The sequence below is a fragment of the Apostichopus japonicus genome, chromosome 8 (assembly GCF_037975245.1).
Source record: "Apostichopus japonicus isolate 1M-3 chromosome 8, ASM3797524v1, whole genome shotgun sequence".
NCBI lineage: Eukaryota > Metazoa > Echinodermata > Holothuroidea > Aspidochirotida > Stichopodidae > Apostichopus > Apostichopus japonicus.
In genome coordinates, this window is record NC_092568.1 from 32813728 (window position 1) to 32826648 (window position 12921).

At 36.4% G+C, this 12921-nt stretch overlaps 1 protein-coding gene across 1 annotated transcript in view; it reads left to right on the forward strand.

The window, feature by feature from the left end:
* LOC139971644 (thiosulfate transporter TsuA-like) overlaps window positions 1-12921 on the forward strand; it is a 34888-nt gene that overhangs the window by 555 nt on the left and 21412 nt on the right. The window lies entirely within an intron of this gene.

Consider the following 12921-nt stretch of genomic DNA (forward strand, 5'->3'; position numbering starts at 1 on the left):
TTCAACACCTACTCCATTTTGTAAACTTAATTTTGTATTTTCACCTGGCCTTAGATGCAATTTGGTGCTCCAAATGAGATTTTTTTTTTCTCATTTGGAAATGAAAAAGGGGTTTTCTGACTTGCGAACCGGGGGGGCGGAATGATACTTCCGCCCCTCCACATTTTTCACTGGGGGCTGGCGCCCCCAGCCCCCCCCCCGGTTCCTACGCCCTTGGTAAAATGAGAGGGTGCGACATTGGGGTAAAATGTTCTCTGCGTACAGAATTTTCTGAATTGGACTCAATACTCGTAACTGAAAATGTCACTGAAGTAAAGATTACAACTGTATCAGAATGACAGAATGTGAACTATTCAGTTCCTTAAACAAAGTTATTCTTCAAATTTTGACAGAGGGTAATCTATTGTTCCTTGGCATAATTTGATACCTCCTGACAGTGGTGTCGCCAGACATTTCAATGCACAGGGGGGAAATGTTTGAGAAATGCTTGATTAATTAAGGGTCCTAAGATGCAATCTGGTGCTATATTTTGCAACTTGAAGTAACTTTATATTTATGTTTTTAGTTGAGGCAGATAAAGTTTTTGTTTGAGTATATTTATTAACACTACAAATTGCATCTTGGGGGGGGGGGCACCTGTGGGTACGATTTTTTTCGGGGAGGGCACGCCCCCCCCCCCCCGACTACCCCTTGGCGACGCCACTGCTTCCTGTGGTCAAAGAATTTTTATTTGGCGTGGAAGGGGGGGGGTGGAGGGGGTCATAATCGCCGACGTTTGACTTTCTTGTGAGTGGAAAACCAAAAAATTACTCAACGTTAACTTCAAAGTAAACTATGCATTGCGTTCTACATTATCTCTTGTACTTGACTGTTCTGAAAATTCCATTAACAAGTAACATAAATGCTCATTTGAAATATTACAATGAATTTCTAATGTGAAAATGAAATCACAGCACAAAGGATTCGATTTATTACCAAAAAATGGCACTTCCAGGTTGTCAAAAATGCAGGGAGTACGTATTTGCCACTGTCCTCCCCCTTCCAGTCCTCGTCCGGCTCCATATAGTTCCTGTATTACGTGGAAAGGGTGTATTCAGCAAAACGTGTCAAGAAACAGATGGCAACTATCTCACATACACACACGTATTATATAAGCCTCATCCGCGTTTACGCTACCATTTATTTGAGTAATGCTATAATGTTTATGGCGTTAACGTATACGAGTTTTTACTTTGGGTGCGTTCGATTGGCAAACTCTAGACTCACGAACCAGTCCGAGAAGATTTAAACTGGACGTAGCATCTCGAGCCGGCAAAACAGGACCTGCTCTCGCGACCGACCACACGACGCGAGAACTACGCCAAACCAGGTCCATAAGAACAACCAGGTCAAACAGGGGGCAGGGGGTGTGTGATGGGGGTGGGTGTTGGGGTGGCTCATACCATGAAATTGCCGCCCGGGTAAAAAGTGGTAAATGTGGTGTGTGATTGGTAACAGTGTACCATATGACGGAGAGCAAAGGAGTAGATACATGGAGAATTTCTGGTGAACAACTTAGTACGCACGCGCATAGTCGAGTGAGTATGACGAATTACTGGAGTCTCCGTGCGAATGAACAAGTCACCACGCAAGCGCGTTAACAGGAATACCTTACATCAACTTTGACTCGAGTTAGGAGTCGAGACTATAACAATCGAACGCACCCTATAAAGTGTTACCGTATGTAACAGAGGGCGGTTAAGCTTGAATGAAAATTACTTCCTCTGTTTAGAAGCCCGAACATTATACGACTGTTCTCCATAAGTAATCATTTCGTTCCATCCAACAACACAGTACATATAACGAAAGCGAGTGAGTATTTGTATTCAAGCTTAAACATCCTCATGCAGTAAAGCTCCAAAATTTGCTATAAAATCAAATAATGGTCGCTCATGGTACAACACCAACAATCATTGAACAGCCACCATCCAAACACTTTCCCAAGATGACATATCTAAAATACGTAATTCCAAATTAATCACTTTTCAATGTCTGCGAATTTTGAGAGTCCATAATTCCGCAGGGGTTATTTATTTTTATATATTTTATATATATTATCAAGAAAATATTACTATAAACTAAAGCAGAGAAGTAAGATATGACTCATAATTGACAAATAAGGAGTATTGTTTTAGAATATATCGTGGAATTTACGGCCCCCCTGGGACCTTCGTAAGCAATACTTGGCAGTTGAATGAAAAGTACATACTTTCATTGTGTTAAATTTTGTACTTTTCATTCCACTGCCAAGTAAATTATGTTTATTTATATTTTCTAAAACAATACTTCTTACTTGTCAATTATGAGTCATATATCTTACTTCTGTACATTTGTCTAGTAATAATAATAATACACACACACACACACACATATATATATATATATATATATATATATATATATATATATATATATATATATATATATATATATATATATATATATATATATATATATATATATATATATACAAAGCTCATTGTTACTTGTACATATATAACTTCGTATCGCATCACGAGACAGAGACAAGAGGGAAGGGGGTATCAGAGTAACGGCCCGTGCTTCTCCAAGGCCCACGAAACCCTGCAGAGAACCTGTTAGCATTCCTTGAAATCCGGTCAGTTGTGCTCGGCGAATTTTAATAGGAGAGTTGTCCATTTTCGCAAATGCACTCTCGGAAAGTTCAATTTGGCACAATATCAAACAAATATAAATAACATGTTACACAGCTGTAAAGATTTTGAGTTTTTTTACCAATTTCGAAGGTGTGGAATATAGGTAGGATTCTTACATTCTGTATGTCCAACAAATATTCCCCTCCCTCCAACCCTCGACATCCAAACATTTCAAAACGTGTTTACAAAAAGAAGGGGAAAAAGATGAAACTCATGCATGTTTTCACTCTGTTAAAGACGTTTAATTTGTTGTTTAAATATATGTAGTTATTTCAGTTCAACGTATGTATAAGATATACAAATGTAGACGAAGCCCATTACATACGATACGATATGTGTCGGTAATATAGTGACATAATGACCAGGCTCAGGCGTACCACGAAAACAGATGGCGTTGGTCATTTGCGCGGGTGGGGGGTGGTGGTGGGAAGGGGCTATGCAAAATGGGAGTCTGTTGATATAATTATCCCAGGGACTCGAACTGGCTCTGGTTTCTCTGACCTAACACGCTTGAGTAAATTCATTTTGCGGAAGATAAATAACACTATATATAGCATTTATTTTTCTAAAATAAAACAACAACAATTTAGCTTGGACACAAGGTCTGGTCAGCCTTTCAAATGTCATTAGTATTTTGTTGTGAAGTATAGACCTATGTATAAAGTCAAGAGAATTTTTCAAAATGGCCAATTTATCATGTACAGGCAAATTTCAGACTTCTCATCAGAGTAAATTCCATCATATCTACTCCTTAAATTGGAAATATGCTAACTAATATTGATAAAGCTAATTACATTGACATACTTCTCACTTTTTCATATGCTTATCGTTCTGCATATAAACATTATCAAGAGTAAAACTGTTTCCTCTTTTGAAATTATTTACAGAACATCCTGGCTCATTTGGCTGCTTTTGGCAGGGTTGGCCGGGAAATACCGCCCAGTAGTTCCCGTGAGCGGGAAATATGATCAACGGGTAAAGGAAATACTGGGCAATATTGGGAAAATATTAAACAACTGAATAATTTTCCTTTTTTTTATCATCTTGATTATTCATGCGCAAAAGTGTTAAAACAGCAAATAGAAACAAAAACACCTACAAAATGACAACAAAAAAGTTATTAAAACTTGTATAGGTCCCTGTGTACAATCGTATATAAAAACAAATTCCAACATATTTTCTAACACATTACTCCTTTTTATTATTATTTTTTTGTTCTACGACCGGAGAAATATCCAACCTTGCATGGCCTTTAGCAATACCGATACATCATATATTATCAAGTTGAATCAATTGTTTGTGCATGAAGTTTGGTTGGTTGGTTGGTTTGGTTGGAAGATCCAGCTATAGAGCAAAGAGGAATATAAAGAAGAATCAAAACGACAGTATGAAATGTTTCCCGAATGGAAATGAGGACGATATTGAAGAACTTAGCATGCATAGACTCAGGATGTGTGACCTGATTATGTCACTTTGGCTTCGGCTTTGAGTACAATGTTTCTGTATGCTGGCGTGTTGGGGAAATATAACCGTAGTATAGTAATTACCGACATTGTGATCCACGTTATAGTCATTGCCGAATTTGCGATCCGCGCCCCCTCACAATTTTGCAAGGTCGGTAAGAGTGACTCCATAGTTTTCCCTTTCGGGAAACCAGAAAAAAGAAACATAAGCCAATAAACAATTACGAAATAGCCTAGATCGAATGAAGAAGAGATGAATACATGGTCGGGATGCAGGAACTGGCATCCTCGGGGGAGGTCGGGCGGGGTGTCCCTTCCATGAATCAATGCTTTTCAATGAGGCTCTCCCGTCCCTCCCTCCCACCCACCGCAACCCCCCCCCCCTCAACCCCGAACTCTGGCAAGTTGCATAAATTGTATATATAGCTGTGTTTATCAGTATTACCTATGCTATCTGCACAAGCTACATAGTACAAAGTTGTAAATCTGCTGTGTTATGACGCTTAATCATAGCCTATAATATAGCAGGTTAACCGACTTGCGCAATGGTGACACACCATTATAGTTTTCCTCACCGTATTTGCTTCACACAATTATTGTTCCGCTCTTTTATTTGTTGGTTCCAACCCCCCCCCCCCCACCCAACTTGTCACGGGTGCTGGCCTGAAGGGTCGGACAGGAAAAATCAGGGCATATATTGACGGGACTAAATGATAAATAACTCTGTTCGTGCAAAAGTCTTCTCTGGAGAGGGTTGTAAATTGCTGCAATTAATCATTTATAGGCAATGTGTGCCAGGAGAGTTGAAGATTTTCTCAAATGCATTCACGGAAAGTAAACTTTTTTTGACACAACAACAAATACATAGCAATAACAAACATACAGTTATTTACACACCAATAGTTTGTTTACCCATTCTACTGTGTGGAATATTTACGATGTAAGCGCCTTTCCCGTCCAAACCCCCTCCCCACCCCCAGACAGGGAAAACGATGAACAATTTGTTGACTTACATGGAATTTGCAGGTCACGCCAAACATTCATGTAGTTCTGTGATGCCAAGCTGGTATATGAATAGAGGGCGGTAAGGCAGACATTGTTGTCAGATCCATGGAGTCGCATTATAAGTGTAACGTGGTGAACCAATAACAATCAACATTGCTATGGAAATACCATTTTACTTGAAAGCATATGCGGTATTATAATACACCGATTAGATCAAGATAACTTTATTCAATCAGTCACGCACGGTGAAATCAAGATAAACGTATTCCTTCTATATAGCATGGAATAGTGTGACTCAGATTATACGCCGAAGTGGATTATGACGTGCATATGTGCCTATTGATGATAATTATAAATTCAAATTCAGATTCAAATTCATCTTCGGTTCAAAAAATTCCTAGGAACAGTTTCCAAACTTGATCCAAGCTTTAGGTTCCTCGCCATCCAAAGTGTTAAGTTGCGGGCATGGGGTGGGGGGGGGGGGTACTCAAACTTACTACAATCAAAGAGTTGTATATGTTAGGGTATGTTTCAATCCAACTGTTTTTTGAGAAGGTTGTAGGCTAATACTTGTTCCTGATGTTTTTTAACTTGATGATATAACGAATGCTTTATTGCAGCTTGTCTGTTATATTGCTGTTGTTGAGATAACCAAGGGAAACAGCTGCATGTTTAAGTCATAATATCCATAATCGATTTGTATTTATAACCATATATACTCGTATATCTAATCGGAAGACCATTGTCGCAGGAACTGATATAACTATAATAGGCCCACTAGCTCATCGCTATATTGATGGTCTTTTTTTGAGTGTGCCAGCTGTTAGACGCATACAGATTGGCCAATAGTCTTGAATACCTTTAACAGATGCTAAACAAACTTGGCGTACAACTTAATGTACAATAAACCTTTACATACAACTTGGCCATCTATAAATAACTACAGAAGAAACTATTTCGCCGGTACATGTCGCACTAGAACGGTTAAAATCAACTTCTCGCAACTAGTAAATAAAAATTGATATACTCGGGATTAAAGCAGTCTGAACACCACCGCGAGACCTAGAACTATAAATTAGACATCAGTTCGTTTATTTCATATCATGGATGCATTCGCCGTTAATATTTCCCTCACTTATATAGGCTATTGTCACTTTGATACAGACAACAATATATGTACCAAGTAGATATATACATATATATAAATATATATTTATATATAAATATACAGGGGCGTATCCAGGATTTTCCAATAGGGGGGGGCGTCAGGCATTATTATTATTATTTTTTATTATTATTATTAAAACTTTATTTTGAGAGGGTAACTCGTTTAGCCGAAGCTAATCTCCCACGAGGCCCTCGTACAATACAAAAATGGATAAATATCAAATAAAATATATAAGTATAAAACTAGAAGGTAGCAAATTAAAAAATGCTAAATGAAGTATGAAATTATGAATGGTATAAGCGAATAAGATTCATAAACTACGATCAAAATGAAATAAGAATAATATGCATATTAAAATTAAACAAAGTGTATAAAATCAATAGAAACAAAATCACACAATTACTGATCAAGAACTTTCGAATAAAACGAGGAGAGCAATAAAACATGTCATTACTTGATAAAACGTTGAACTAATCTTTTAAAACTACTTAAGCTGTTTGCATTTTTTATTTCATTTGGTAGTGCGTTCCATTGTTTTGCAGCAATGTGGGGGAATCTTTTCCTGTGGAATTCAGTTTTTCCTCTAGTTAGAAAGAGCCCCTGCAGATGATGTAGTTGAACGTAGGCCATATGTATGTACATCATGAGTGTACTCAAACATTTCTTTCATGTAAGACGGGGCAAGTCCGTGGAGTGATTTATATACCATAACCAGCCGTTTCATATTAAGACGTTCATTGAAAGTATGCCATCCAAGTCTTTGAAAAAGGTCGCTGGACCTTTCATCATAAGTAGCATCTAGTATTATTCGGGCTGCAGATTTTTGAAGCTTTTCTATTCGGTCAATATATCCCTGGTTGCATGAACCCCATGTGAGATTACAATAATCCATGAATGGCTGAATATAGCCATTATAGTATAACACACATGTAGGGATGTCGATAAATCCTCTAATTCTTCTTAAGAGTGCTCTTCTACTACTTATGGTATTACAAACAAAATCAATTTGGTCATTCCATGTAAGATTTGCATCAATCCTGACACCTAGAAGCTTCTCTGATGAAGAATTACTTAGCAGCTCGTTATGTATCATCACATTTAGATTGTTGGAATTTAGAGTAATTTGCTTATGCTTAGAACATATTAACATGCTTTTCGTTTTCTCAGTATTAATAACCATCTTATTTTGCTGACACCAATTGTATATATGTTTAGCATCTTCATTTAATTTAATAGACAGCTCATCAATACTCTTATCACTAACATGAAATGTAGTATCGTCTGCATACATATCCGCAGAACAATGTGCAAGACATACATCTAAATCATTAATATAAAGTAAAAATAAGAGTGGCCCAAGAATTGAACCTTGTGGTACACCACTTGTAACGTACATTGGGGTTGATCTTTCCCCGTTTGAAAATACACTTTGTGTTCTGTTATACAGATATGTCTGAAACCATTTAATTGAAGTATCTGAACATTGGTAAATTTTCATTTTTTCTAATAGGATATCATGATCTACTAGGTCGAATGCTTTTCTTAAATCTAGCATAATTGAGCCAATTAAATATCCTTCATCAATATTTTTCATCCAACAATCTATCAAATTAAGCAAGGCCGTTTCACATGAATGTTTGGCTCTAAACCCAGACTGAGTCACCCTTAGTAAGCCGAAATTATCTACATATCTATATAATTCATGGTGAACATGTTTCTCTAAGATTTTTGACACTACTGGAAGTACCGCTATCGGTCTATAATTAGCTGGGTCTAAGGGGGACCCGCTTTTGTGAATCGGGATAACTTTAGCCGACTTCCATATCGATGGAAATACGTTTTCTCGAATACTAAGATTTAAGATATGGGTAAGACTTGGTGCAATATATCGTGCACTTTTCTTTAAAATGTAGGCACTTAATTCATCGGTACCAGTGGCTTTAGTAGTGTCAAGGTTTATAAGATACTTAAAAGACAAACTCATGTGTAACTTCCGGTATATTGAAACAAGCGTCTATTGGTAATTTAGTGGATACATATCGATTCAAGGATTCATGTCTTCTGTTTATAGGTTGTTTGTTGTCTTCATCATCATTTACATATTTTTTTGATACAGAGGTAAAAAATAAATTAAAGGCATCAGCAATTTCTTTTGCATCGGTTACACTCTTGCCATTTAGTTCAAGGAGTGTTGTTTCGCTTGAATTTGGGTAATTAAATGATGATTGAGCATTTCTTAAAATCTGCCACAGTTCTTTTGTATTTCCACTGTTTTTGGAAATAGCACTTTTAAAATAATCCTGTTTAGATTGACGAATAAGGGATGTTGTTTTGTTTCTCCAAAAACGATATAGCGTAGGTTCATTGGCTTTTGCATTGTCCCTATTTTTTATTGCAGATTTTATTTCTGTGTTCATCCAAGCAGGTTGATACTTTCTCTTAATCCTTTTTATTTTCTGAGGGGCGTGCTTGTTTACAATACTAATCAATGCATTTTCCCACATTTTAAGTGCCTTTTCTTGATTTAATTCAGAAATTATACTGTGCCAATTGAATTACCGCAGGTCTTGCAAAAACAATTCATCATCTATATTTTTCACTGCCCTATATGTAATTGAGGTGTGCTTGTTTTTCTTTGTTTGTTTCTCTTTATGACACAGGGAAAAGTACACCGGAAAATGATCGCTCAATCTGATATGTGGTACTCGAATATTTTTTACCATTTCACTATCAGTAGTATATATATGGTCAATTAGAGAGCATGTGTTTTCGGTAACTCTGGTTGGTTCCTTTACCATTTGTTTCAAGTTAAAATGATTTACAGTGTGTTCCCATTTCTTATTATTATTACTTTCATTTAAGATGTTAAAATTAAAATCTCCTATGACAACAATATCTTGACATGTACCATATGGTATATTTAACATGTTATGAAAGGTGTTTATCCATTCAGCTCTATCCATTCAGATCATTCAGGCATGAATGATCGCCGTCCTGGGGGATGGGTCTAAGGGGAGGGGTGGACAATTTTTGCTTTCGAAGAAGGGCTGAAATGCCAAATGGTGCCATATGCATGGGCGGCGATCCGTACTTCCGAGTGAGGGGGGGGGGGATATGACCTTGTTGACTATCTAAGCGTAGCGCCACCATGAGTTGGCGCGAAGCGTACAAGAAAATTTTGGGATTAACAAACCCTCTAGATGGCCGGAAACGGCACTTCCCGAGGTTTCCAAGCGGCATATACCCAACTTTAAAATAGGGATGTCATCTCCGAAATATCTCATAATCAGGATCCAAAATACCTTTTTTTTAATTTCGGGTGTTATTTTGGGAAAATTGCCCCTGTCAATCTTGTTTCAGGCGCAACGTTAGAATGTTCGAGAGCTCTTTTATATTATTCGATGAAGAAAATGGCCTCATGCAGGCTATGATAGGCCTATACACATGCAATAAACAATTACATATAGTTAACATTCCTAGGTACCGATTGCTAGGGCATCCAGGTGAAACGTGTATTAAGCATTACCCTGGTAACATGAGATTCTCAGCTCTTCGAGGGAACATGTACGTGTGTAGGCCTACTATAGGGCCTATATGAATACTATGAGGTTGCATATATGTACTATATCAATACCGTGGGCGCAATAATACATTTTGTTGTTATAGGGCCAATGAAGCCTACAGTCAACTATTCTTGCTTTATAAAGACGCTTTATTTGAAAAGATCGCACTGCGTTTATGGTAGGCGAGAAATGAAGCTAAAAAAGAGCCGTACATTAACGATGATGCATAAATGTAGGCATGAAAATATTCTTATCCCTGGCATTTGGTGGGGGGATATGGTGTATTACATCCCCTCCACCCATTTTCATGGGGGATATATCCCCTTCCCCCCCCCCAGGATCGCCGCCAATGGCCATATGTGATCCATTTTTCGACCTTAATAATAAGCAACATTTCCAGTAAATATAGACACAAAATGCACAATTTAGTATGGCTGGCATGTCACTTAGTGTTTATAGTGATAATACAAACACAATTACCATCTATGTTTCTAAAACTATTATGCCGCCGAACTTCGCCAGAACCTTTTTTTGGCAAACAAAAAATAAAGCATACGGGAGGGGGGGGGGGGTTGAGCGATCACCGACATCTCACTTAAAGGTCGTCATCAATTTTTTTTTTTTTTTTTTTTGCTAAACTTCTTTTTTTTGGTGACGGCCAATAGGGGGGCTCGCGCCTGTTGCGCCCCCCCCCCTGGATACGCCCCTGATATATATTTATATATATATATAAATATATATATATATATGTATATATATATATATATAAATATATATATATAAATATATACATATTTATATTTATATATATACATATATATATATATATATATATATATATATATATATATAGCCCCCTATGGATTGAAACTATTCGCTTGATTTGATTGAAATAAACACTTCGGAGTCTTTGGCGTCACAGCAACCATAGCGTCGAATCGGACGTGGTATATTTCTTTTCAATGAACATATAACATTCATAGCTCAAAATACAAACATTCAATTTGGTTATAGATTTTTTTTTTATGAATTCTATACGATAAGACTCAGATTAAATTGATTCAAATTGAAATTTAGACTTTTTAAATTGATATCTTCTTTTCGGATTTATTTGGCACACTCTGTCAGGTATATATTGAAAATTCATTTTTGGAACCAAATTTAACCGCTAAAATGACATAAAGGATAATAAATATGGTCTCCACTCTCCGTATAGGAGGATGCTAGCATGTTGACAAATGCGTCAAAAGAGGATTAAAACAGATATATAATTGCTTCCAAATTAACCATATTTTACTAGTCCCCACTCAAAGATTCCCCCTCCCCCTTCTCGTCAGCTATAATGAACCTTCCAATATTTTGTCCTATGTTTAAACAATTAAATGTGCTTTTCATGACCTTCAGTAACAGGTGTTTTATGTTAGGTGGTACCATAGAAACGCGTTTTTTTATAAACTTTAATTATTATTATTTTTTTTTATCGACACAAAAGGAAGGTTATTGTAACCAAGTAAGAGGTGATACCCATTGATAATGATCCACTCGTTCGACATTTTATGATTGAGGTGTGCAGCCGAGGGTATAACCTGGACTAAAATATAAGTACAAGACATCACTTTAACAGTAGCGTGCATTCTATCTATTCATTACCCCTTGAAAGGCAATCAACAAAACAAAAAATTCTTTTAACAGGAATCGCCCGGGCAAGTAATGATGGATTTCTCGAACAAAGTGACAATCTGTGAACGTGTCGACCGCGAAGGTCCTGCGCAAACTCCAAAAATTTACAAAAGGCGTGATGACGCGATTCGATCGAATTATACTTCAATAGTTGTTTTCTAATCATAACCATTCCATAAAAATAATAATAAAAAAAAATATCAAGGCACCCCCAAGGTTTAAGTGACTTTACGAGAATATTGTTACACCCCTAAATAATAAAAAAAGAAACCAAATAACTAGAATTATACGTAATTGACTTGTATAACTCTATGCATTACTAAACCTTAAAGAGATCCGAATCTCCCTATGTACATGGTCGTGTGGTTTCTAACAGCCTAGTTTGTAAACATATATCAATAAACTTCATCGCCAACATGATAAATCAGTGGCCATTGTTTGTTTTTTATGGTATTTGAGTTATTCCAGTTGTATTTTATAACCCGATTATACACCCCAGTGAAGAAAGAGGATGTTGTTTCTTATTGTTTTAATTGATTAAATGAATTTCAAAACGAGTCTTACTTTAATTCTTGTTATACAATCAATTATTATAGGTGAATGCATCATTATATAAGCCTGTATATTGTTTTGTTTTGTCGACTCTATCAATATACTATATAAACATAGAGAAATTTATGGAATGATTTGTAAACAATGTTCACCTAAATAATTAATAAATAATGAAAGCGAAAGAAAGAACAAACCATAAAACAGACAGACAATTGTTTCCACTGATTTAAAGAACTGAAAATAACATTGGGCCGATTCATCGTTCGTACCCCACTCGTGTTATTATTTTCATGTGACGCATGCGCAGTATTGATTATCCTAAAAATAAGAAAGATAAAACACACAATAAAGTACTCTTGAAGATTCTGTCATAAAATTGTTAATGTTAATGAGCAAATTATGTTTCCTTCTATTGGATTTTTAATATTTCCTTGCCTATACTATTGCATACTCTATACCCTTGCAAATAGATTTGCATATATATACCCTCTGTTAGCGTAAACCCATAAAATTGTACAAAAAATAAATATATTTTAGACTTTCTACTCCATTATTTGAAATAACGTTTTTGGCTATAGCCATGCCAATGACCTTACACTGTTTTTGCTTATTTTCATCATTTAAACATTCATCAAAATTAACTCCAACATTTGCCTCAAGAATGCATCTCGTGTCTATACAGTGAACAGTTAATTATAGTATAAACTAGACGGATTAAAAAACAACCGGCTAACGTGTCTGATTAAAATGGGACTATAAGTTCGACTGCATTACCT